General features: G+C 50.6%; 1 long non-coding RNA gene and 5 other non-coding genes across 6 annotated transcripts; 3 read left to right on the forward strand and 3 right to left on the reverse strand.

The window, feature by feature from the left end:
* Nucleotides 1–3,346: 3,346 nt before the first annotated feature.
* LOC122682302 lies at nucleotides 3,347–3,478 on the reverse strand. The gene has a single exon (XR_006337319.1). It is a non-coding gene; the product is annotated as a small nucleolar RNA SNORA71 (small nucleolar RNA).
* A 1,592-nt stretch (nucleotides 3,479–5,070) lies between these two features.
* Nucleotides 5,071–5,203, reverse strand: LOC122682298. The gene has a single exon (XR_006337315.1). It is a non-coding gene; the product is annotated as a small nucleolar RNA SNORA71 (small nucleolar RNA).
* A 995-nt stretch (nucleotides 5,204–6,198) lies between these two features.
* Nucleotides 6,199–6,333, reverse strand: LOC122682299. The gene has a single exon (XR_006337316.1). It is a non-coding gene; the product is annotated as a small nucleolar RNA SNORA71 (small nucleolar RNA).
* Nucleotides 6,334–20,343: 14,010 nt separating this feature from the next.
* LOC122681981 lies at nucleotides 20,344–26,311 on the forward strand. Its single transcript, XR_006337180.1, has 5 exons — nucleotides 20,344–20,494; nucleotides 22,369–22,561; nucleotides 24,361–24,433; nucleotides 25,653–25,830; nucleotides 25,917–26,311. It is a non-coding gene; the product is annotated as an uncharacterized LOC122681981 (long non-coding RNA).
* LOC122682301 lies at nucleotides 21,751–21,885 on the forward strand. Its single transcript, XR_006337318.1, has one exon. It is a non-coding gene; the product is annotated as a small nucleolar RNA SNORA71 (small nucleolar RNA).
* On the forward strand, nucleotides 24,956–25,089 carry LOC122682300. Its single transcript, XR_006337317.1, has one exon. It is a non-coding gene; the product is annotated as a small nucleolar RNA SNORA71 (small nucleolar RNA).
* Nucleotides 26,312–26,741: the final 430 nt, after the last annotated feature.

The following is a 26,741-nucleotide window of genomic DNA, read 5'->3' on the forward strand; positions in this document are numbered from 1 at the left end:
TGTTTACGTCAATCTTACAGCCAAAAACAGGAGCCAGCAGATTTTTTTCTGTAAAGGTCCAGAGAGTAAATCTTTTAGTCTTGGCTGAATATATTGTGTTTTAACTACTCAACACTTCTGTTGTAACAGAGAACAGCCTGCTAGAGTGCGTGTGGCTGTGTTCCAGTAAAACTTTATTTAAAAAAACAAAACAAACAAAACAGGCGGCCAGATTTGAGCAATGGGCCATAATGTACAAACCCCGGTCTAAAACAATCCACCAAGAATAAAAGGCATTTATAATACAATTAGCAAATTACTATCATACTCAGTTACAAAAGTAATAAAGAGCATAGACTTAGGGCAAGTGTGACCTGCTTTATAACTGTGGCTACATCACCTCTTTGCTCTCTTAGCAAAAATCTATTGAATCTCTCCAAACCCCAGATTTCTCTATTTTAAAATAGCATGAGAGGACTTCCCCAGAAAATGATAATGAACCAAAGCCAAATATTATCCTGGAATGCTTGGTTAGCAAAGAAAGTTGCCATTTTTCCTGCAGATTACTATTTATTGTTCTAATTATGGGCTGTTTCCTTCTCTGCTTCTGCATCTTTTGGCAGCAAAGGATTCCCCTGTTCATGGGTTTTCCTGGCCAAGGTCATTGGACAAACCCACTTTTCCAGCTTTTCAGGGTAGAAAGAAGCATAACCCCTCCCACCAAAAAGGCCCACTTCACATATACAACCTCTTCTGCTGGCAGGAGGCATGCTTATTGCTTTAAAATTTTTATTTTTGGCTGCTCTGGGTCTTTGTTGCTACATGCAGGCTTTCTCTGGCTGCAGCGAGCAGGGGCTACTGCTTTATTTTTAATGTCAGCAGACATGTAGACTGACTGACAAATACCTCTGAAAAGGGACCGCTGCCTGGAAGCTGAGAGTGAAGGATGACACACACAGGTTGGAATTCAGCGGGTCCTCTTGGCTTCTGCCCTCCTGGGTTATCTAGGCCAGCAGCACAAGCGGGCAAGTCTTCCTAGTGACGTACAGCACCTGCTGGGCTTCATGCAGGGGCAGGCCCATCACAGGATACCCTAATAAGAAGCATCATACCTCACCAGTTTAGAAAGTCAGCGATGCTTTGGTTTGTAGTTGACAGATACCCAGTTTGACTGGCACATGGGCTTACTGCCTCAAGGCATGTGGGATCTTAGCTCCCTGCCAGGGATCCAACTGGTCCCCTGCTTTGGATGGCAGAATCTTAACCACTGGACCATAAGGGAAGTCCCAATACCGTGTATTTTACACCCCAGACAAGCTGACCAACTTGTTCCAGCTTTCCCAGGACTTTCCTGGTTTTGGCAACCAAAGTCCCATGTCCTGGGAAACCCCTCAATCCCACGCAAGCTAGGCCAGCTGGTACCTGCTGAGCCCACCCCCCAGCTTTCCCAGTGGCATCGGCACCTGTCTCACTCCGGCACCCTGGTTCCTGTCAGAGCCTCGACTCTCACAGGTCCTGACCTGAGCCAACCACCAGCACTTGCTCATCTCCGTCCGAACACAACACCTCAAACAACAGCCCATGTGCCAAGCCTCAGGAGTAGGATGGAAGGACTTAACGGGTAAAAAGGATCCGGCCTGTGACCCACGTTCACGCTGCCCCACCTTGCTGGCACGTGGCTTGCTGTGGATTTAAAACACAGGTGAGGTGGTGTATAGTTTATTGAATGGGCAAGTGGAGAGGAAAATGATAAACAGCTGCCAACTCAGCAGAAAAACTCCGGGTCACTGAAGTCACTGAGGGACTGGGGCCAGCCTTCTCGGTCCACACCCTCCAAGGGCAGAGCTCTCAGCAGTGAGAGCAGCTGAAGGGGACCCGGGCCGCCAGTCCCAGAGCCTTGCCCCGGATCTCTAGTGCTGAGAGAACACGGCTCCCGTGACACTGTGAGCAGATGGCGGGCAGCTCTTCACGTGGGAATGGCACTCTCCATTCTCTGCTCCACTGGTATCCACAAACAATAGGGATCTACAAAAAAGGGCAGGCAAGACCAATGGTTGGGAGCTCCCATCTGCATAGACTTAAACCAGCCAACCCTCCGGAGGGCGGTTCCCAGCCGATGGCATTAACTCACCAGCCAACCCTCAGGGGATCGGTTCTCAGCTGGTTCAGTTCCCACCTCAGGGAGAAATACCAGCCATTCCAGATCCCAGGTGACCCCAAGGTCACTGACTCAGGACCTTGGGACTTCCTCAGCCACCTCCAGATCTACGGCTGACCTAGGAGGGAAGAACCATATAAGCATTTAGTCTCCAGCACCATCTCTTCCCCAGGTAACATCACTGAGGGTTCCAATCGACCAGGCCCAAGCTTCCAATTTATGCAAGCTCAACTAGAAATCACCAGAATAGATGCGGTAACAAAGAAAAACATCTCAAAAGTTTGGTTTTTACAACAACGGATTTTCTTTCAAGCACCAGATCAGGGCAGACAGACTAGACTTTAGTGCTGTCAGGGGCCCGGACACCAAACTCCCACTGTATCTTCATCAAAGGATGGACCACCACCCTCAGGAGCTCTCCCACCGTCATCCTATTCTGCAAAGACCCACTTAATACGGCCCGCCAAGGAAAATGGAAAGGCTGGCTGAGGAGCCCCAGGACCAGGGACTGGACAGGACAAGCCTCTGATGTACGCCAGGGGAAGAGGGCAGGTTTGAAAGCCAAGGGAACGCTCAGGCTGCCTACCGAGTACCCTGTGGCTCACATCTAACAGTCTCACTACCTTCACATTATGAGATGCGAATAGAGACACCTAGCAGAAAAGGATCAAACACGAATGCAGACAGGAGAGAACTAGACATGAGCCCTCAGACCAAATGTGGGGGAAGGGAGGCAGTGGTGAATGGGACCCCACCTCACCTTTATCTGGGAGCCGGACACACCTCTTGGGGTGCCATGTTGCATCTTCGGAGCACATTAAGCGAGGGCACTGGTGGAGGGTTTCTGCCTCCCACCGAACACATCTGCAGCACAGACAAAAGGCAGGTCATCAGCCCTCTGCTGATGAGGGCTGGGGGCTCCGTCAGCCACACCAACAAGCATGGTCAGTCATGGGCTGTCTTGAATAATATATTATGGGTTGTCCACACTCCTGTTAAGTCCACAGAGCAGAAGCCACAGTTTACAGCCCTCCCTCCCCACCCCATGCTCTTTCGCGCCACATGAACTTATTCCAGTGTGAGGACCAAATATGTGCTGACTGGTTTCTGCCAAGAGGCTCCTGAACTACAAAGACAAAGTGAACCCCTGCAAGTCCAAGGACCAGCAGAGGTCTAAGCTCTGAAGGGAATGGCAGGAGAAAAAACTAGTGTGTGAAAGCTCCAGGGTTCGGAAGGGATGGCTGGGCCCTTCAAACACGGGGAAAGGTCTTTCAGGGACTCCTCTCCCTGCAGTATCGATGACCAGGGCACGGGCAGCCCATAATCACTTTCGATGCAGGAGCAGCAAAGGGCAGAAGGGGAGCCAGAGAGGACAGGAGGCTGGCGCCAGGGGCCTGGGGAATGCCCGAGTCAGGGGCAGCAACCCAGCCCTGCCCAGTCGCGTCGAGTCCCAGCAGCTTTGCAGCACCCTGCCAAGACCCCACAAGACCTCCCTGCCAGGGGAAGTCAACACACTTCCAGCATAAAAAACAGCTTTCTGGCTGAAAACAATCAGGATGTTGGTCAGGACACAGCCATGAAACCTGTTTTAAAACCTTCACAGCTATCCTAGCTTCCCTTTTCACGAAGGTGGCTTCTGAGATGGGGGTCACAGGGCTAGAGGGGTTCAGAGGTGGAACCAGAGCCTCTGGTGCGTAGACCCACATGTTCCCCATCACAAGACTTGGAAGGGAGGTGCCCGGGGAGCCCTTCTCCCAAGCAGGTTTCTACAGGGCCCTCCCCTGTGTACATGGGAGAGACCGCCTCACACCAGGATGCCTCTGTCACCCCACTTCCCCTTACATGATCACCCAAGCCCCAGGAAACATGCAGAAGACTTTACAAAACACACAGAACTCCACAGAAAGGTCCAAACACCTTACCTGGGGCCCCGGGGCCTAGCGCCCAGCTGGCATGAAGATGGTGCCTCCCGTGGAACCTCTGTGCACAGACCCATCTGCAAGAGAAAGGCCATGAACGGGCGCGCAGAGCAGGTCCTGGCGGTCAGAGAACCACCGGCACAGCGGCTGGCAGACTCCAGCACCCTCACAGAGGGCTGTCACCGTAGTCCCTGAACCACCACACTACTGTCTCCAAAAAAGGACAAGGTGACTCTAGGAAGGGGTGTGCAGGTCATCTGGACAGGATTAACCCCCACGTCATCCTATGGGGCAACTGTGATGGATCTGCTGCTCATCCGTCTTGTTTTAAAAACAACATGCTGAGGTCAGGGTTTGGGGAGCAGCCCGTGGCCTACTGGCAGTGACCAGAATGGATCGGAAGGGCTAACAGGTGTAGGGGGAGGGCCGTGGGTCCACCATTTACTACGAGGGTTATGTACACATGTATCCTCAACGACACTGTGCCCTGTCCAGTCGGTTACTAGAAAATCACCCTCGGCAGGATTAAAGGCAGGTAACAGTAAGCCTAGCTTTCATTAGAGAAACAACACATCCAAGGGAGAAGGAAAGGAAGCTGACCCAGCAGGCTGGCTTGCAAGAGGGCATGGTGTCCTGACCCTCCGCAATGGGAGGAGTCTGATCTCCTTGCAACAGATAGGGCATCTCTACCTCTTTGGGTTTTTTTTACCCCCTTCTATGACCAGCTGCTATAGCCAGGCATCAGACACAATGCAAAGAGGCACTGCCCTCAAGATCACAGCATAACGGGCACGACCAGCAAATCAAGTTTTCCAGGAGGAGTTAGTGCTGGGTGATGGGGCTGAGGATGTGGGAAGGGGTGCAGGGAGGAGGCAGAGAAAGCTTCCAGGAAGGGAGCCCTCCCCTGCCAGCCCATAGACTCCCGAGGGAGGGGCGTGCTCGGGAAGAAGGGCGCTCAGTGAGCACACAGCAGTGGGTGCCAGGAAGCAACACAAATCGGGGGAAAGACAGACATGTGCGAAAGTGCCAGGGTTTGCAAGGGACAGGATGGACCCTCCAAACACGGGGAAAGGCTTTCAGCAATTCGTCTCCCTGCACTATCAATGACCAGGGCACCGGCAGCCCACGATCACTTTCGAATGCAGGGGCAGAGAAGGGCAGAGAGGGAGCCGAGCAGAGGCCACTGCCAGCATCCTGAGAAGCGGCCTGAACGAGGAACAGACCAGCAGACGGAGCACTGACCAGGCTCACAGCCTAAGATGGCAGATCTACTCTGGATCATTTCCCAATCCCTGCCAAGAGCCGAAGGGAAGACTGGCGGCAGAAACGCGGAGAACCCCTGGGTTCCGAAGGAGTGAGTGAACACACCACCAGGATCGAACAACAGACAGAATTCTCGCTCAGGCTCACCGACAAGCCCTCAGCTGGTCACTGGGTGTGAACCTCCATCCTCTCAACATCACTGCGGCCTCCACCGGGGCTCTCAGCAGCAGAAGAGCGCCGGGCCTCCAACCACACCCTCACTCCCCACACCTCTGGCCTCCCAGTCTGCACAGAACTGGGAGGATGAGCAGGACAGAAAGCACAGAATGAGCAGGGCACCACTTACCTGGGTCTCAGTCTCGGCTCTCCCTGAGGACAACTCTCGCCCAACGGCAGCCACGTGACACTCCTGCGGGGGAAAAGAGCCCGGCAGGTGATCAGCCCACCGGACAGGAAACCACCATCGTCACCAACAGGAAAACCCGGGTGTGAATGCTGGGGAATCCGGCAATGAACCCACGACAGCCTGACTCCCTCTACCCTCAGTCCGCCTCAGGCTTGGCCACTGTGACCGCGACTAAAGGACTGTCTGGTTTGGAAGGGACAAGCAAGGATCGCCTGAATTATAAGGAACATTCTTGCAACTTTTCCTCAGCCCATATTACCAACAAGCAATACAGGCAGCCTGTATCACTTCAAATCCAGTGGCAAACAAGGTCTCAGGGCTGCTGAGACCTGAGGCCAGAGTCATAAGACCACAGCAGTGGCAGACCCCACCCACATTCTTTCCCAAAGCCTCACAGAAACCAGCACTGAGCCAGGCAGACAACAGACATTAGCTGCCAGGAGGCGTCTAAAACGGCGGTAGGAGGGAGAGGGTGTGTGACAGCTCCAGAGTTCAGAAGGGACAGGAGTGAACCCTCCAAACACGGGGAAAATGCTCTCAGCAATTCCTCTTCCTGCACTATCAATGACCAAGGCACCAGCAGCCCACGATCACTTTCGAATGCAGGGGCAGAAAAGGGCAGATGGGGAATCAGGCAGAGGGGCCCAGGTTAGCAGCCAGCTCTCCACCCACGCAGGGGAAAGCTGCCCAGCCGGGCCCAGGACCCCAGGCACTAGCCTCACTGCCTGAAAAGGTTCTACTGCCCACCCCCCCTCATCAAGAGAAGCCAGGGGAAGACCAACTCTGGTTCAAAAAAAGGCCTCAATTACTCATCCACCCCACAAATACCAACTGAAGACCTACTACATGCCAAGTACTGTGAGTTCAAAGACAAAGAAAAACACAGACCCGGCCTCTGCCCTTCCGGAGCGATTGTCATTTTCCCCCGCGAAGGAAAGGAAAGCTCAAGAGAATAAAGGAACTCACCCCAGGTTCCCTGGCTAACGAGGAGCTGAGTCAGGATCTGAACTCAGGCCTGCCTGGCCCCCAAACCCAGCCCCATCCTCCTGCACAAGGGCTTTGCAAGGCAGGTCCCAGAACCCTCAAGCCCAAGAACCACCCCCTCGGCAGTAGGGCAGGAAGGCCACAGCTCCAGCACTGCCCCAGGGGACAGCTCAGTCCCTGGACGCGGCGGGGCCGCGGCAGGAAGTGTGGGTCAGGGTCCTGCAGGAGAGGAGGGGGCGCCGCCCGAGGCAGGGTCTTCAGCTGCGCAGGCCCTGGCCCGGGAAAGACAGGGGAAGGCCTTCGGTGCGAAGCAGGGGCCCAGGAAGCCAGACTGCTCTTCTAGGGCCCTGGGGGCGCCCTCAGTTAAAGTGGAGGTTTGCACACTTTCCCTTAGAGGTTACCGAGGGGAAATGGGCCAATGGTCACGAAGATATTTGCCCTGCAACCGACAAGCGGCTTCAGGGGATGAAACGCTGGAGTCGGAGGTGATGGGATGTGATCGGGGGGGCGGTTCTGGCGCACCACAGGTGCTGTTCACACCGGCTCCGCACGAACCTCCCTGCGAGACCTCGGGCCCACGCATCCTCGGACCCGCTTCTGACCGTCGGCGGGTCCAAGTCTCCCCACGGATGGGTGAGGCCAGGGGACCCCCATATTCTGAAGCGGCGTCGGCCGGAGGCCAGACGACCAGAGGCCCCTCTGTCGAGAAGACAAGTCCCGAGAGACCCACACGCATCTCAGGGGACGGGCTCGGAACCGGGAGCGGCCCTGGGCTCCAAGGCAACCTGCGGCCTGCGCTCCCCGCTCGGGTCTGTTTCCCCTTGGGCTGGGGAGGGAGCGGGCCACGTGCCCGGCGCTCCCCGCAGAGGACTCACCCGGGGTGCCCCACGACCAGACGGCGCTGGAGAGCGGTGGAGACAAAGCCGACAGTGCGGGAAGATGCCGGTGTCCGCGGATGAACCCGGATACGTGCAGATGGTGTGGAATCCATGACGAAACGTGGACAAACGGGCAAGAACCGCCTTCACGCTCACAGCGACGGCGGAAATGAAGCTGAGGCGGGGCTTGCGGCCTAGACCGGCGTTGCCTGGAGTGGATCCCGCGCAACCGGTTTTGCAGCGCCCTCTTGTGGAGTGGAGTCCAAGTTCTGCGTTGCATGAATGGGTAATTTCCAGAAGCAGCCTGGAATTTTGGCAGTAACGTTCCTTCACCTGCTCTGCTTTTCTTTGTGTTCTGTTTGTTGTCACTGACTTGTCATTAATCTGTAGGAATGGCTCCTCTTCTACCTGTTGTTGTTTAGTCGCTAAATCGTGTCCAACTCTTGCAACCCTATGGACTGGTAGTCTGCCAGGCTCCTCTGTCCCTGGGATTATCTGGGCTGGAATCCTGGACTGGGTTGCCATTTCCTCCTCCAGGGGATCTTCCCGACCCAGGGATTGAACCTGCATCTCTTCCGTCTCCTGCCTGGCAGACGGATTCTTTACCAGGGAGCCTAAGACAGGAACTGTTATTAGCAAGAGCTCACGTTTATCGTGTTGAGTTTGGACAGTAGGGGTTTTATCTGACTGACCATTGTATTCAGAGCACCTAGTTTCCGTGGCTGGCTCAGTTGAACAAAAGAATGAATTCTGACTGTGTATTCATTTGGACCTCGCCAGACTAAAATAGTGTTCCAATGACCTGCAACTGGAACGTGAGGATGACAGGGAGATAAGCCTAGTGTGGTGGGCAGGTGCTTTGCTAAAAGGTCACCCTAAAAGTAAAAGCAGCCTTGAAGCTGCTTTTGATCAAGAGGGACTTGATCATATTTGCGATTGGGGACCTAGTCAGATTTGCATTGTTCCGGAGAAGACAGAGGTCCCAACCTCTTGAAGGCGCTGCAGACAGACTTGAGATGGGGCTCATGGCCCCTAATCACACAGGCACTAACACTGTCTGCATCCTCGGCCCAGTGTATCTCTTAGACCTGAAGCAACCCTGCCATTAACTCAGTCCACATTCTGAACTTCAGACAGTCCACGTGTGTCTGAGCAAGGGTCTCATTCCTTCACATTCCCGATGCTCACTAGGTCACTAGGTCAGCGCAATGTGCAAATCAAGGCCTGACTGATACAACAAAGAGGGAAATAGGCGGAGGTGGTTTCTGAGGGTGAAAACACTCCATCGCTGTACCTGGGAGGAGCCGGTGCAGTTCTAAGACTGTGAGAACCTTGGGTGTCTCCGTGAGGGGGAGGAGTCGTGGGATGCTGTGGCTGGCGGGACACTGGACGAAGGAGCCAGGTGTGCACACAGCCCTGGTGTCCTCTCCTGCCTCCTGCTCTTGCCCTTACTCTCCGTGTGGCTATGACCTAACTTTGTCCAGCCTTAGTTTTCCTTTCTGGAAAATGGGCAGAGTCAGAGCTCCCCTCCTCATAGCGATTGCTGTGAGGATTAAATGAAACAGTGCACATCCAGAACATAGCACCGAGCAGATGGCCAAGCATGGTAGTTGCTCTACGTAAGTATTTTTGAAAAAGTCCAGAGTTTCTGTCACTGTGAGGACACCATGGATTATCTAGGACACCATGGGATTATTTATGATGGAGAGAGAGTGTGCTGTGTTTGAAGGGTCTAAAGGCAGTGCTATCCGGTAGAAATACAATGCCGGCTGAATGTGTAATTTTAAATTTCCCAGGAGCCACATTAAAAACATTAAGCAACTATACTCCAATAAACTTAATAAAAAAAGAAAAGAAAAGTAAGATTAAAAAGGGGTGGGGAGGCTTCTCTCATAGCTCAGTTGGTAAAGAATCTGACTACAATGCAGGAAACCAGGGTTCGATCCCTGGGTCAGGAGGATCCCCTGGAGAAGGAAATGGCCACCCACTCCAGTATCCTTTCCTGGAGAATCCCATGGACAGAGGAGTCTGGCAGGCTACAGTCCATGGGGTTGCAAGAGTCGGACATGACTTAGGGTTGCAAGAGTCGGACATGACTTAGCGATTGAACAAGCACCAAGATTAAAAAAAAAAAAAGATACAAAATGTGTAGAATGTACATACAACAAGGTCCTTCTGTATATAGCACAGGGAACTACATTCAATGTCCTGTGATAAACCATAATGGGAAAAGAGTATAAAAAAGAATATAGGGGACTTCACTGGTGGCCCAGGGGTTAAGAATCCGCTTGCCAATGCAGAGGACACAGGTTTGATTCCTGGTTCAGGAAGATTCCATATGCAGTGGGGCAACTAAGCCTGTGTGCCACAGCTACTGAGCCTGCATGCTGCAACTACTGAAGCCCGAGTGCTCTAAAGGTCACGCTTCACAAGAAGAGAAGTCACCGCAATGAGAAGCCAGGGCACCGCAACCAGAGAGTAGCCCCCGCTCACCAAAACTGGAGAAAGCCTAAGCACAGCACTGAAGACCCAGCACAGCCAAAAATAAATAAATTAAAAAAATTTTTTTTAAAGAATATGTATATGGAGTCACTTCGCTGTACACCAAAAACTAACACAACATTGTAAATCAACTATATCACAATAAAAATAAATAAAAAATTAAAAAATACCTAAAAGGTGAAATTAATTTTAATAATATTTTTTAGTTAACACAAGCTAATCAAAATATTATTTCAATATGTAACCAATATTTTTAAATTATTAATAGGGTATTTACTATTTCTTTTCCTTTGCACGTAGTCTTCGGAATCAGCGCATGTTTTATACCGACAGCACGTTGCCCCTGGGACTGGCGATATTTCAGTGCTCTGTGGCCACACGGCCTGGTGGCTGCTGTGTCCATCAGCCCAGGTCTCAGGCCATCTGGCTTCGATCAGCCCTTTGGAGCCAGAGGACAGAAACAGCAAGTGGGAGGCTGAGAGCAAGTCCCTTCCACAGGCCCCACCCTCGAGCCTGGGACCTCCTAAGAGGTCTCCTGCACCAGTCGGATGGGGAGCCTCATAGTTCTAGGCTGGAGAGTAAGAGGAAGCTGCCTTCAGAAGGCTGGGAAAGGTCAGAGCCATGATTCCAATCTAGATAATCTGCATCTTTCTGCCCGTGATGCCAGGGAGGGAATCTGGGCGGGCTCATTTCTGCATCCCCAGTGTCTAGAGGAGGCTGGCCATCTAAAAGGTGTGGCTGATGCTTGTCGTTCGTGTAACAAGATATTAAAATAGATATTTCAGCCGAGGTACCAAGGAGGCACCAAAATACAGGAAAGAATAGCTGAACAATAACAAACCACTGTTGTAATTTTTGAAGGTTCTCCACCTGATAAAATGGCAGCTGCCTTCCTAAAAGGGTATTGGATTAGATGTAGAATTTAGGAAGAAATAACTGGAAAATGGTTGCTTGTAACTCAATCCTCTAGTTTGAGGGTATTAACAGCATAGTGGGGCTTCCCTGGTGTCCAGTGGTTAAGAATCTGCCTTGCAATGCAGGGGCGACCGGTTCGATCCCTGGTCTGGGAAGATCCCACGTGCTGCCGAGCCGCTAAATCCGTGTGCCAGAACTACTGATCCCACACACAGCAACTACTGAATCCACATGCCCTACAGCCGTGCTCTGCAACAAGAGAAACCACCACAATGAGAGGCCCACACACTGCAACTAGAGTGTAGCCCCTGCTCTCTGCAATTAGGGAAAGCCTGTGCAAAGCAATGAAGACCCAGCACAACCATAAATAAATATATACTTTTTTTTTAAAGTACAGTGTTAGACATGAAAAAGAGGGAATTATGGGCTCTATGTCTTAAAATAGTCCCTCCTCCTTTGCCCCCAAGAGGAAGAGTAGGAGAAAGTTCCTTTTTCTCTGGTGATCCTCATACCGGGAGCTCCAGCAGGAGCACCTCAGAGCTTGATAAATGTCACCTAGCGTTGGAAAGCCCAGGTGACCTGTGCCCAACCCCTTCCTCAGTCAAAGGTACATTGTCTCCTTCGGCAGGTGTAGAATCTGGGGTAGGACTGGCTACCTGCTGCCCGAGAGGTTCTACTTTAGACAGAGCCTGCTGGGGCAGGGGGTCCCCAAGAAGGGGGCCTGTTCACATCACGTGGGGTTCAGTCAAAGGGCACCAGGAGGAGGATCTCTGAAGAACTCCTGAAATACGGGCCAAGGGAGAATGCACAGCCTTAATTTCAGGTCCAGCCTGGAGAGAAATGTTCCCCCATCTCACTCTTCAATTCACCTGATCCTGGAGGTGCTGGGAGTGGGGGGTAGGAGGACTGAGCAGAGACCTGGTGACTAGAAACACATCTGGATGAGAAAAGGGAGAAGGTTCCCATCCCTTCCGAGCAGACAGCAGCGCACTGTCTGCTTGGTCCCAGACAGTGGAGAGCAGAGAAGTCCTAACTACCAACGGTCACTGAAAACACGATGAATATATGAGATGAACATTTAAATTAATGGAATAGAAATCATGTTCACTATTTTTAGTAACACAAGACTTATTACCTAAGAAGGAACAGAGAAGTTATGAGGACTGCCTGATATTTTTCTAAGGATAGGGAAAAGATATTTCCATTTAGAAAGTTTAAAGAGAGGCAAAATATATATATATATATTTTTTATGATGACATATGAAAAGTCTCACTTTCAAAATACTGATCGCATTTATAAAGGATAGGGCTGTGACTGGGAGGCCAACATTCTGTCATCTTGGAGTTTGTGACCTCACAGTGGCTGAGAGATTCCTGCTGCCTGGACTTGGTGGGGCTGGGGTGGGGAGATGAGGTCTCAGCTGGCTAAACAGATTGTCCCAAGGAAGTGATGCCCAGGGTCTAGGCCTGAAGTTAGCAGCTGGCCTGGTGAGCCCTGCAGGAGCTCCAAGCTCCATCCCCACACTAAGAATGAACACCATACTGGCAGTTCTGATTATTCTGTTCCTCGTCCTCCTCCTCGTCTTATTGATGCTCTGTTACTACGTCTTTCAGGAGGAATAGGCTTGGGCTTCTGCAGCCTGGGACTGAGGGCCAGTGGTAGCCTTGGCCAGTCCAGCCGCCCAGGGCCTCTGCTGTCCTGTGGCCCGGGTCTGGGCCTGTTTGGGGGTCTTCAGCAGCCCCAAACCCTCACTGGATGCTCGGACAGACTGAGATGAAACAGAGGGTCTCTCTACCAGGGTCAGTTCCCACCGAGGTCCCAGCACCCCCACTTCCCTGGGTCCCCTAGCTGGGTTCTCTGACTCCCACGACCTCTCTGTTACTAGTCTTCCTTCTGGTTCATTTTTATCCTGGGCTGAAGGCCACTGATTCTGGAGAGGGGGTCAGTGTGAGCTCACTGAAGGTTTAAGTGGCTCAGGCCTCTGCCATGGGGGCAGACAGGAGAAGAGGTGGCTTTCTCCCTTCAGAAACTGGCAGGCTGGGCCCTGGGGGACCAGAGTCCAAGAGAAAGACTGATAACTTTGGCTGGTGACATTGGACTTTCCTTCATTCGGTGTTGGACAATCCTTGAATACAAACTTTTTGACTAATGACTCTGGATGGTCTTAGCTATTTAACTTGAGTTTCCCTGAACAACAGTTTTGGGCCTCCTTTGTTAACTAAATAACTGAGATGTTTGTGGCTAATTAACTTAAACTTTCCTGGCTTGAGAATCATTAACTATTTTGCCTGAATACTTGAGCATTCCAGGATAATGATACTTGATTTTGGCTCATTCTCTCTCACCATGCTAGTTGACGATATCAATTCTTCACTCTTTTTCAATATTTATGTATTTATGCGTTTGTTTATTCGGCTGTGCTGAGTCTTAGTTGCAGCATACAGGACCTTCTATCTTTGCTGTGTTATGTGAACTCTTAGTTGCGGCATGCGGGATCTAGTTTCCTGATCAGGGATGGAACCTGGGCCCCCTGCATTGGGAGTGCAGAATCGTAGCTTCAGGACCACAAAGGAAGTCCCCAATTCTTTACTTTTATGACCTTGGGTCATCCTGGTCAAGGGCAGCAGACATCCCTGACTAATTTTCTGGAGCTTCTAGGATAAAAATAGAAAAATTCTTCTATGATTTCACCATTATGTATGAAATTAACTGATGGTTTCCCTGGTGGCTCTGTGGTAAAGAATCCGCCTACCAATACAGGAGACATAAAAGATGTGAGTTCAATTCCTGGGTAAGGAAAATTCTCTGGAGGAGAGTATGGCTACCCACTCCAGTATTCTTGCCTGGAGAATCCCAGAACAGAGGAGCCTGGTGGGTTACAGTCCACTGGGTCAAAAAGAGTCAGAAATTAAAAAAAAAAAAAAGTCAGATATGACTGAAGTGACTAAGCACAATGTTATATGATGTATATTCTATTTTTAGATTTCTAAGAATTTTTCTGGTTATGAATATTTTTAATCAAATTATGATAACCATGGTAGTAGCTAAAATTATTACTAGTTTACTGTTTAATGTAAGACATCAACTACTGAAAAAAGCACTCATGGTATTCACATATTTCAATGCATTATTTTACCTATTTTAGTTTTTTAAAAATATTTATATATTTATCTGGCTGCATCGAGTCTCAGCTGCGGCACACGGGATCCTCATTGCGTCTTGTGGGATCTTTCTTCGCCGGGCACTGACTCCAGTTGTGGCTCAACGGCTTAGATGCTTCATGGCATGTGGGATCTTAGTTCCCTGACCAGGAATCGAACCTGTGTCCCCTGCCTTGTAAAGCAGATTCTTAACCTCTGGACCTCTTGATGAAAGTGAAAGAGGAGAGTGGAAAAGTTGGCTTAAAGCTTAATATTAAGAAAACTAAGATCATGGCATCTGGTCCCATCACTTCATGGGAAATAGATGGGGAGACAGTGAAAACAGTGTCAGACTTTAATTTTTTGGGCTCCAAAATCACTGCAGATGGTGATTGCAGCCATGAAATTAAAAGACGCTTACTCCTTGTAAGGAAAGCTATGACCAACCTAGACAGCATATTAAAAAGCAGAGACATTACTTTGCCAACAAAGGTCTGTCTGGTCAAGGCTATGGTTTTTCCAGTGGTCATGTATGGATGTGAGAGTTGGACTGTGAAGAAAGCTGAGTGCTGAAAAATTGATGCTTTTGAACTGTGGTTTTGGAGAAGACTCTTGAGAGTCCCTTGGACTGCAAGGAGATCCAACCAGTCCATCCTGAAGGAGCTCAGTCCTGGGTTTTCATTGGAAGGACTGATGCTGAAGCTCCAGTACTTTGGCCACCTCATGCGAAGAGTTGACTTATTGCAAAAGACCCTGATGCTAGGACGGATTGAGGGCAGGAGGAGAAGGGGACGACAGAGGATGAGATGGTTGGATGGCATCACTGACTCGGTGGACATGAGTTTGAGTAAACTCCGGGAGTTGGTGATGGACAGGGAGGCCTGGCATGCTGTGATTCATGGGGTCGCAAAGAGTCAGACACGACTGAGTGACTGAACTGAACTGAACTGAACTGACCTCTGGACCACCAGGAAAGTCTCTTAAATTTTTGAATTTTAAGATAAGCATAAAAATACTCTGGTTTCTCTTCAGATCGTATAAATCTTTCCCCTTTTAAAATAAGCATAACATAAAATTTACCATCTTAGCCATTTTTAAGTATTCAGCTCAGTAGTGTCCAATACATTCACATCGTTGTGCAGTCAATCCCCAGAACTCTTACCATCTTTCAAACTGAAACTTACAGCCATCAAGTAGTAACTCCACTTTCCCCAGCCCCTGGCAACCACCATTCTACTTTCTGATTCTGAGTTTGACTAATTAAGGAAACTTGCATAAGTAGAATCTTTCAGTTGTTGTTCTTTAGTTGCTAAGTCATGTCCAACTATTTGGGACCCCACGGACTGTAGTCGGCTCGGTTCCTCTGTCCATGGGATTTCCGAGGCAAGAATACTGGAGTGGGTTGCCATTTCCTTCTGCAGAGGATCTTCCCGGACCAGGTATCAAACCCACATCTCTTGCGTCTCCACCATTGGTAGATGGATTCTTTACCACTGAGCCACTAGGGAAGCCTGGAATCACTCAGTATTTGTCCTTTTATAACTGGTTTATTTCACTTAGCATAATATCATTAAGGTTCATGTATCTTATAGCATTTGTTAGAATTTCCTTCCTTTTGAGGGCTGAATAATATTCCATTGTGTGATAGACCACATCATGTTTATCCATTCATCCGTCAATGGACATTCGAGTGGCTTCTACTTTCTGGCTATAGTGAATATATTGCCATGCACGTGGGTGGACAAATATCCCTTAAAGACCCTGCCTTCAGTTGTTTCGAGGATATATCCATAAGTGAAATTGTTGGATCCTACAGCAATCCCATTTTTAATTTTTTGAGCAACCACCATACTATTTGCCCTGGCAGCTGCACCAGAGAGTTCCCTGGCAGCCTAGTGATTAGGATTCAGTGCTTTCACTGCTGTGGTCTGAGTTCAATCCCTGGTCAAGGAATTAAGAATCTGCAAGCTGCATGGCACAGGCAAAAAAACTCCTTTTCACACAGTAGCTGTGCCATTTTGCCTATTTGACCTACTTTAGAGTTGAAAAACTGAGACTCAGAAAGATTAAAAATTTTTATGTGTATTGAATTTATTCCCCAGGACTGCCATTAGAAAGTACCACAAACTGGGTGGCTTAAAACAGAAATGCATTCCCTCACTATTCTGGAGGTTAGAAGTCCAAAATCAACGTGACAGCAGGGCCATGTTCCCTCTGAAACTCTGGGTAAGATTCTTCCTTGCCTCTCCCTAGCTTTTGGTGGTGCCCATCAACCTTGGGAGTCACAAGGCATTCTCCTGGAATGCCTTTCTCCTTCCTTGTAAGGACACCGTCTTATTGGATTAATGGTCCTCCCTCTTGCAACATGACCTCATCTAACTTACCTCTTAATTACATCTGTAAAGACTGCTTCCACAGCAGGTCACATTCCCAGGTACCAAGTGTTATGACTTCAACATAACACCTTTTGAGGGGTCATAACTCAATCCATCATATCTTGTCTTCTTCCCAATTCTGTGATATCTACCACACTTTTGACGTCATTGCAATAAACTACTAGACTTCCCAATAGAAAACCATGCTTGCATTTGTGGGACAGAACTAATTTGGTGGATTATTAGACCATAAGCTTGGAACAAGGCAGATACAATGGGTTTCTTTCATTCATCCCTATACCTCCCGGTCATTAAGTGAAAGAAGTGAAAGTGAAGTCGCTCAGTCTTGTCTGACTCTTTGCAACCCCACGGACTATATAGCCTACCAGGCTCTGTCCATGGGATTTTCCAGGCAAGAGTACTGGAGTGGGTTGCCATTTCCTTCTCCAGGGGATCTTCCTGACCCAGGGATTGAACCTGGGTCTCCTGCAATACAGGCAGACATTTTACCGTCTGAGCCACTAGGGAAGTCCCAGTCATTATACAAATAGAAAAACAAAAAGCATTTGTAAAGGGGCATAGCTTTTCCAGTGCCTTTATGGGGAAAAATCATTAACTGAACAGTTGTTTGGGGAATTGTTTAGATGGTAGTTTTCGTTGTTCCTTTTTTAATTTCCTGCCAGTCAGGCTGCCTGCCATCTGTTGGCCCCACCCACTAGCACAGTGTCGGCACAGAGTGGAAGCACTTACTTACCATGTATTGAGTGAATGAATGAACAGAAGGTTCATTGGCAGAGCAGTGCCCTTGCCCCCTTTTTGCTGCTACTGTTCTGTTTTGATGACCAGTAGCAAGTGGCTGGTGGCTTCTCCTCCCCCAGAGCCTCCTTAAGCCCATTTTGTCCACTCTTGAAAGAGCCTTGCTCCAGGCAGACCTAATCATCAGCCTACTCCTGTTCTGGATAGGTCCCCAACACATCCCCGCCAGCAACAGACCCACTTCAAACATCCATCCCTTCAGGAGTTTGCAGAGCATGCACTGCAATTTTGTTTTGTATTTAACGTCTGCAGACACATTGCTGACTGACAAATAAGGCCAAGCCACTGAGCATGGACTGTTATCTGAATGCCCCAAGCAAAGGTTGTCACACTACTTTTATTTCGAGACTTCAACATGCTGCCCTGTTTGCTGCAGTCTCGTTAGGTAGGCCAGTGTCGTAGATGAGAAAGTCATCTGAGATAAACACACACAGCGCATCAGGCAACTGCTGACCTCCCATGCTCCATGCCACTGGTGGAATACCTTAATAACTGGCTATGGACGGACTTTTCACCAGGAGTGTTGGAGACAGAAACCTAACTTATGCTAACAAAAAATTACATTATTGGGAAGCTTATATAATCAAACAAGAGGAAGGGCAGAGGTGGAAGTGAGCTTCCAAGGTGACAAACACCAGGGACTGAAATGCTACCAGGACTCTGTCCTGCATCTCCCCCTCTCTCTTTCTGTGGACTTCCGACTTTACATTTACTCCATTTCTTGCATGTGAGGTAGCAGGGGGATACATGCTGGGTTTTCCCTGAAGTACACATCCATCCACCTTCCACTGATGGGAGGCAGGATCACCACATATGGTTGTGCAGGTTGAGCACTGCCCAACTCAGGGACATGCCATTCATATTATAGTCTCTTGCTGAGAAGCAGAGATATTAGGGATGCTTGGTTGAACATAGAAAACACTTGATGCTTTCCTAGAGCATCCTTCTCTGGGCCAGCAGAGTCATCCTATGTTCTACCATCCTGAAGGAGGGGGGAATTCAAAAAATCTCCATTCTAATCCTTAAATGGTGGGCCCTTCTAATGAAGACTCTTGGGAATATCTTTTTTTGCCCCTCACATGCTGCACAGCATGTGGGATCTTAGCTGCCCCACCAGGCACTGAACCTCGGCCCCGGCATTAGGAAACTCAGAGTCTTAACCACTGGACCACCAGAGTAGTCCGTGGAAGTATCTTGAAAGAGCAACACTTGGGGGGAATTTTCCCACAAGCTTCATGAGGACAAGTGGAAGATATTAATAACTAAACCTGTGACAGTGTAACCCGTGCAGGTCCATTAGAATAAGAGAAAGGTTTGCAAGAAGTAGAGGGACCTTCAGAGAAATGCAATTCTTAACTCCACAATCTTGGAACTCTCAATTCTCAGCTACTTTCCAGGCCAAAGGACAGGCACTTCCACCTTTCTGTAGCTGGGGGAAGAGTCACCCCTCTGGGAGGTGTCTCATCTCACGGGTGGGTTGGGAGGTACTGGCCGTGCAGAGGTGCCTAGGTGTTGAGCATGCATACATCTCAGGGTCTCTGTGGCTTGCCCTGCTTGGGATGCTTGGCCAAGACCCTGCTCCTTCCTGGGTGAGCTCACTGGGTAGGCAGGCCATACCCAGGGATACAGTGGGTGGAGGGTGGGTAACAACAGTGAAAGGAAGAGGGGCCGAAAGGTGGTCAAATCTGAGCTGGGCCCTTTGTCCGCCTGTTATACTGATCAAGCCTGGTTCTACCTGAGATTTACCAATATATTTTTAGGATGTTTACATTCCTAAATAAATTAACTTATAATTTATGTTTTCTTTTATTGACCTTTTCTAATTTGGGAATTAGGTGAACTTAGAACTGTTTTCTCTTTTTCTCTTATCCAGGAGGCTGTATAATATAAAGCTTTGTAGAACTTACTTATTAAGACACTCGGTTATGATGTTTTCTTTATGGGAAGACTTAACTACTGATTCAATTCCTTACAGTGTTATGAAATTGTTTGGGTTTTCTATTTTTTCCTTAAGACAATTCTGTTAAATAGTTTCCAGAAAAGTGCTCATTTTACCAACGTTTTAAATTTTACGAGTAAAAAGTCAAATAGATTGTTCTCTCATTTTTTTACTTTCTGCTCTGATTGTACCAACTTCCTCATTGCTAACATTGTTTGGCTCTGTTGCTCTAAATATGATAATGCTCATTTTCTGCTATTTTAGTTTCTACTCTTGTTGTTTTATTGATTTTTCACTTTGGATCCTTTCAGTTGTCCTTTTTCTCATTTTTTAAGCCCTCAGGAGCCAGGAGCTGACTGAGACACATGGAATTTTTCTTACACTTCAGAATCAAGTGAGCCGCTCTGCCATTACAACAAAGAAAATTTCTCTTCCTTCTCTTGAATCAATATTTAAAGATCATCTATTACAGGCCATGCAATGAGATGCCCCATCCAGTTTCTAACTTCTTCACATCCCAGCACATACATCCACTCCCCCATCCTTACCCCAACATCAGCTTCTTAGTCTTTCTCTTCCTCCCTTTTCTGAACATCTTCCCATTTCCTTTTTCTGTTTGAGTCCTTCAAAACCCCAATAAGGCACACTTCCACCGTGAAGCCATCTTAATTTGGAAATTGGTTGAAGTATGAGTCTATTCATAGCCCCACAACTAGCCTCCAAGCTCTTCAGGATCCACACTCTCTCACACTCGAGATACAAAGTTAAAGAAGAAAGTATAGTTTTCCCAGCTTCAGCCCCCCACACAACACTTTGTCAGGAGAAGGCAGGACACCATAATTGACGTTCCCAGCAAGACTGAATTCAACAGGAAGAGTGAATGCCACAGAAAATCAGAGAGAAGAGAAGGAATAGACAGGTCAAAACTACAGACGTCCTAACCATTTAATAGTCGGATGGATGGTTGGGGAGATGGAAGAATGCTTGAATACTTGGCGGGGCAGAGTTTCAACTCCGATCCACTAGGGGGCGCGAAGAGACTGCTAGCGCGGGGTCCATCCGGGGATTCGCCGCTCTAGGCCCCAGCCAGACTCTCAACTGCAGTTCCGTCAGCGCCCAACAGATGGAGGGCGGGTCCTGTCTCCGAGTCGCCGGGAACCATTCAGCATCTTCTTACGTCGTCCAGTTTGACCTGCAGCCGACAGTCTTGGCGCCCCGGGTGAGTCACTGCAGGACAAGGCCGGTTCTCCGTCCCCCCCCCCCCCCGCCCCCTACAGGAGGGGAAACAGGCCCGAGGGGTCGGGGAGTGCAGGTCAGCTTCAAGCCCAGTCCCACTCTTGGTTCTGAGCCGGTTCCCTTAGCTGCATGTGGGCCTCTCTGCACTCTTGTTCTTGACAAAGGGGCCTCAAGTCACCGCACTACCGGCCGGCGCCGTTTTGGAGCGTCGGGTCCTGGGCCTCACTCGCCCGGCGGGGAGACTTGGGCCCACCGACGGCGAGAAGCGGGTCCGGGGATGCGTGGGCCCGAGGTCTCGCAGGGAGGTTCGTGCGGAGCCGGTGTGAACCGCACCCTTGCTGCGCCAGAGGCCCGGATCACATCCCATCACCTCCGACTCCAGCGTTTCATCCCCTGCAGCCGCTTGTCGGTTGCAGGGCAAATATCTTCGTGACCATTGGCCCATTCCCTCTCGGTAACTTCTAAGGGAAAAGTGTTCAAACCTCCACTTTAACTGAGGGCGCCCCCAGGGCCCTAGAAGAGCAGTCTGGCTTCCTGGGCCCCTGCTTCGCACCGAAGGCCTTCCCCTGTCTTTCCCGGGCCAGGGCCTGCGCAGCTGAAGACCCTGCCTCGGGCGGCGCCCCCTCCTCTCCTGCAGGACCCTGACCCACACTGCCTGCCGCGGCCCCGCCGTGTCCAGGGACTGAGCTGTCCCCTGGGGCAGTGCTGGAGCTGTGGCCTTCCTGCCCTACTGCCGAGGGGGTGGTTCTTGGGCTTGAGGGTTCTGGGACCTGCCTGGCAAAGCCCTTGTGCAGGAGGATGGGGCTGGGTTTGGGGGCCAGGCAGGCCTGAGTTCAGATCCTGACTCAGCTCCTCATTAGCCAGGGAACCTGGGGTGAGTTCCTTTATTCTCTTGAGCTTTCCTTTCCTTCGCGGGGGAAAATGACAATCGCTCCGGAAGGGCAGAGGCCGGGTCTGTGTTTTTCTTTGTCTTTGAACTCACAGTACTTGGCATGTAGTAGGTCCTCAGTTGGTATTTGTGGGGTGGATGAGTAATTGAGGCTTTTTTCTTTTTTTTTTTTTTAAACCAGAGTTGGTCTTCCCCTGGCTTCTCTTGATGGGGGGGCGGTAGAACCTTTTCAGGAAGTGAGGCTAGTGCCTGGGGTCCTGAACCTGGCTGGGCAGCTTTCCCCTACCTAGGTGGAGAGCCGGCTGCTAACCTGGGCCCCTCTGCCTGATTCCCCATCTGCCCTTTTCTGCCCCTACATTCGAAAGTGATCGTGGGCTGCCTGTGCATTAGTCATTGATAGTGCAGGGAGAGGAATTGCTGAAAGCATTTTCCCCATGTTTGGAGGGTTCACGCCTATCCCTTCTGAACTCGGGAGCTGTCACACACCCTCTCCCTCCTACCGCCGTTTTAGATCTGCTTCCTGGCACCTGGAAGCTTACTAAGTGCTGTGAGGCTCAGTGTTAGTTGCTGAGAAGCTTTTAACTCATTGTTGACCAGGGGATTTTTGCAGAAACTAATGTCTGTGGCCAGTGATTTGTTATGAAAGTGATATTGATGCATTTGCAGTCAATAATGTTTGGGTAAAAAAAAAAGTACTAATAATAAGTCTCTGGTCAATAATGTGTTAAAAAAAAAGGAAGATAAAGCATGGGCTGTTTCTTAGAAGCTGGGGCTGGTTGTGGAGCCACTGTTTGGGTAATTTTCACCAAGAACGTCCCTCCAGAAAGCCAGGTCCACCTCCCCTCTTTCCCCTTTCCAGGTCCTTAGTCCAGCTTGTGGTCTGGAGAGAGGCTTGACATGAGGTGAGGATACTAATCATCCTTCATGGGAATCATTGGTTTTCTTGTCTTTTGCCTGTCTCTGCTCAGATCTCAAGGTCAGTGCCGTGAGTGTCACCTGCTCGGTGCCTGGCAGGTGTCTGGTGCTCAGCAGCTGTGCACCATCTGCCCAGCAGGAGAGAAGGACAGGACAGACACATCCCAGTGAGGTGGCGTGGCCCATCACATCATGGAGAATCAGAGAAAGACTGCTTGTGGCCAGCCAGCCTGGGGAGAGGTGGAGGTACTTCCTGTCTTCTCTTCTTGGAGTTGTTCTTCCTGTTGACCAGTATTTATCCATTGGAGTTTCCTTGGCATGAGACAGAGCCCAGTCTACTAACAGAGTGTTCCCCAAGGACCTGTGGTTACGGTGGCAGGAATGAGAACAGTAATGCACCTGGACAGGCTTAAATAGACACCAGACCTCACCTCTGCAAGAGGCCTGAGGTGCCTTTACCTCCTCACACACACCCCCACCCCCTAACCCCTAACCCCCTGCCCAGGCCAGGCATGGCCTGTGAGGCGCCACACACTCGCAAACCTGTCCTGGACTTTCTCTTTCTATTCAGGATCCAGCTTCCAGAATCTGTACAGAGTCATCTGAGTTTGCACAAAAGATGATCTGAAAAGCCATCTCTGTCTCAGATGCAGATGAGTTGTGGTCCTATGTGGAGTAGTGAACTCCCACCCTGGGAATGAGAGGTGTGGCTCGTGAGTGGGGAACACAGCCCATGTTTGTGAAGCAGCCAGCTTCTCAGAGAACCCAGGTACTCTGCCTGGGTTCCAGGACATGTGGTGACCAGGTGGCATCTAGGTTGATTGTTGCAGAGGAAGCAGCATGGTGCATGGGGGTCCCTGAGAGGTGTCCCCATCCTGTCAGGAGGCAGCTGGCTCAGGTGAGTTCTGTTCCCTGGAGATCGGGGGCTTTGCCTCCTGCAAGGTGCATGAGGTCCTGTGTGGTCTGGGAATAGACAGAAGAGAGACAAGTGTGCCTTGGTCCTGGCACTCAGCTTCACCCTCTCTGGGGTCTTTGAGGACACACCTGGTTCCTCTTTGTGTGCGTGGTCCTGAGAGCCCTTGGGGAGACCTTCCTCAGATTGTTACGTGGGCAGCAGAATATGTGGAGCGGGGAAAGGATTCTGACATGTCCCCTGTACCCGGGTGTCACTCACTTCTCTGCCTCCTCCTGCCTCTGGGACCTTCTCCTATCTCTGGTTTCATCCTCCAGAAAGCAGGACTACAGTGAGGCTATTTGTCTCCGGCTTGTGTCATCCCGGTCTGTTACAACCTAAGAACCCCGTCACTTTTCTTTCAGAGGTGTCCTCGCTTTGTCTGTCCCTTCTGGGCTGTGTGGAAGGCTTTTTAGCAGGACTGGAAGCAGATACTGGGTCCTCATGCTCAACTGGGCTGACTGCTCCAAGCCTCTGCCACTGGCCTCCTTTTTCAGTAAGCCCTATGTCCTTTTCTGCCGCTGCACTTGGAAGCGATCCTGGGCTGCCGGTGGCCTGCTTACTGGTAGTGCAGACAGAGCAAACATAGCAGGGGTGTCTCGCATCCTCACTCCCTAGTTCTGGGACATTTTTACACTTCTGTGTCTCTTCTGCCCACCCCTCGGGCCTCCAGGGCCTCGGGGTCTGCTGGGGTGTGCTAGTGTCATTGCTGGGGCATTTCCTTCTGGCTCCTGCTGTTGGGAAACAGGCTCCTTTTGTGTGTTGCTTAAGTTCCCCTTGATGCCCAGTTGTCAGTCGGCCATAGCACGTTCCCATAAATCTGGCGATGGCATCCTTTTCTGCCTGTTACTGATCAGTTACACATCAATCAGCATTGGCACCCTGCCACAGATCATCCACTGTCTCCTTCTTCAGAATTAACTACTGTTTTTGTGTGAAGAAATAGCATGTCTTTTCAGGAAATAACAACAGCCAACACTTGGGGGATGTTTACTGTCTGGTAACTCTTGTGCTAAGCCCTTTCCTGGTGCCTTTGCCCTCCTATGAGCAGGGGCAAGTCGAGCACTCACCCTTGGCTTCTGGTCTGTTGCAGACGAGTCCACTGTGTGCAGAGGGGTCATGGAAGCTGTCGCGTCAGGAGCATTCTAGACCCCGGTGTCCTTGAGGTAAGATCTCTGGTCCATTCTCTAGAGTGTTGGGTCCTCTCACACGGTGGTCGTGTGTGTGTTCCCAGGGGCTTTGGGTGAAGATCTAGGGGAGCTGAGAGGTGGGATGAAAGCAGCATCCACAAGTCCCCAGGTCCACTCACCACCCCAGCCCCGGGCAGCCTGGATCACGTCTGGCGCTTTGCTGTCTTCAGCGGCTGCTGCAGGGATGACACCTCTCGAGTCCCATTAGGGCACTGGGAGTTATGGGGTATCTGCCCTCCTCCCCGGAGTGTGGCCAGAAGCATGTGAACCTGGGTGCCAGAGATTCTGCCCCTGGGCTTGAGGCTCCTTTGACCGCCATCTCAGTCAGCATCCTCTTCAGAACCTGGTTTCTGTCATTTGAAAAACCACAGGTGTGTCAGAGGTGACTTGGTGGTACCCAAGACCACGCGAGTCCTGTAATCTCCAGTCATAATGTTTTCCCAGTGTTTCTGCTCAGCATCGGGCTTCTCCTCCCAGAGCGCTCTCTGCCCCCTATGCACCTGCATTCAAAAGAGACCACGGGCTGTCTGTGCTCTGGTCGTTGACAATGCAGGGAGAGAAATTGTGGAAAGCAATTTCCCGAGTTTGGAGGGTCCGCACCTGTCCCTTTCAAATGCTGGCGCTTTCCCACACCCCGGCTTCTCTCCAGCCCAAGCTTCCCCCTCAGCGTGGCCTCCTGTTACCAGAGCCAGGCCGTGGCCGTGTCAGGCTTTGAGACGTTAGGGGGTGTAAGGAGCCAGGCTGCGTTAGGCATAATGAACACGCGCGATGTCAGGTGGTGTGTGGTCACTGCTGTAAGATTGTCAAGGGGAGCAGCTGTTTGGAGGAGGCGGTGGGCCGGCCTTGGAAGGACTGAGACGTGATGACCACAGGACGGACTTCGGGGGGAGGGGAGGAACATGAGGATGAGCTGAGGCCGGGGTGAGTGGCGCACCTGGGAGTCAGATGTGCAGGCAGGTAATGGAAGTGTGGGGGGAGGGCGGCTGGCGGTGGCGGTCCCCCTCTGACATACAGTGGGGGGCGGACCGACCAGGAGGAGCTCCTGAGTGCAGGCTCTCCAGCTGTCTGTCTGCCAGTTCTGACATTTGCTCTGTTGCCCTCAGAAGGTGCATTTTTTAATAGATAATGTTCCTTTTGACTCTTCTCTGGGAGCTTTGAGTTTGCTGTGACTGACTGTTTGGGGGCATTCTCACAGATGTTGGCTTGAAGAAAGGCGAGGTAACATCGGAGAGCAGCCCCGTGTCGTGACCTCCTGCCCTGTGACCTCCCCATCACGCTGGGGGTGCTGCCTTGGAAGACGCCTCAGGGATGGGAGCACTGGCCTCTCAGGATGGTGAGCTGGGTCCCAGCTCTGCTGGAGGAACCTTCTCATGGTGAGTTACTGCCAAGGAGCTAAGTTGGCCTGTGTTTCTGAGACAGACGTTCCAAGCTGCCAGCCTCATCTGACTTCCTCCTCTAGGTTGTTTTGGGTCTGATCACAGACGATGGCGTAGCAGACTGAAGAGGGGTGTTGCTGCATGACCACCGCCAGACCTTCTTCTCCTGTTGCCTCAGCACAGTATGGAAGGACTCGGCCCCGTGTGACCAGGTCAGGGGCCTGGGAAAGGCCTGGGACTCTGGGGCCCTGGGATTCACAGCTGGAGACCTTCAGCTGGTTCTGCCCCTCCCCAGCAGGTGCCACAGGGCACGGCAGACCCAGAAGACTGGTTTCCTTCCATCTGGACCAGGCCCTCCAGTGGCCTCCATGTCCCCCTCTCTGTTCCTGGTGTAACTTTTAGAACCAGGGGTTCCTGTTGGAGGCGTCTGTGCTGGGCATCTTGTCCTCTCACCCACTTCAATAAATCATGAAACTGCCCTGCCGCTTGCTTCTTTTGTTTCCTTTAATCCCTGCCTCCCTCTGCATAGCTGGGTGGAGAGGCTGTGGGTCACATGGGCAGGTCTTCCAGTTTCCACTCACTGAGACTTTCTACCTCACACACTCCTGAGGCCTGACCTGGGGATGAGATGTAGAATTGCGAATTGCCATGGGTTTGAATGATCCCAAGTGCTCTGGGGGCTCAGGTTTCGGAGAGAAGGGAGCTGTTAAGAGTTGTTGACAGAGAAACGTTTGCACCAGGGCTTTGGAAGGATGAGGGTGGGCTGGACGTAGAGACAGAGTCAGGCGCTGAATTTTTCCAGGAGGGCAGGAGAGCCCTGTGCTATGGGGTGGAAGTACATGGGGTGAATTTAGGGAGAGGGTTTTGAGCAAGAGTAGAAGAGGGATGTAGTAGGAATAGCTGCCCGC

This window comes from Cervus elaphus, chromosome 23, assembly GCF_910594005.1.
Source record: "Cervus elaphus chromosome 23, mCerEla1.1, whole genome shotgun sequence".
Taxonomy (NCBI): Eukaryota; Metazoa; Chordata; class Mammalia; order Artiodactyla; family Cervidae; genus Cervus; species Cervus elaphus.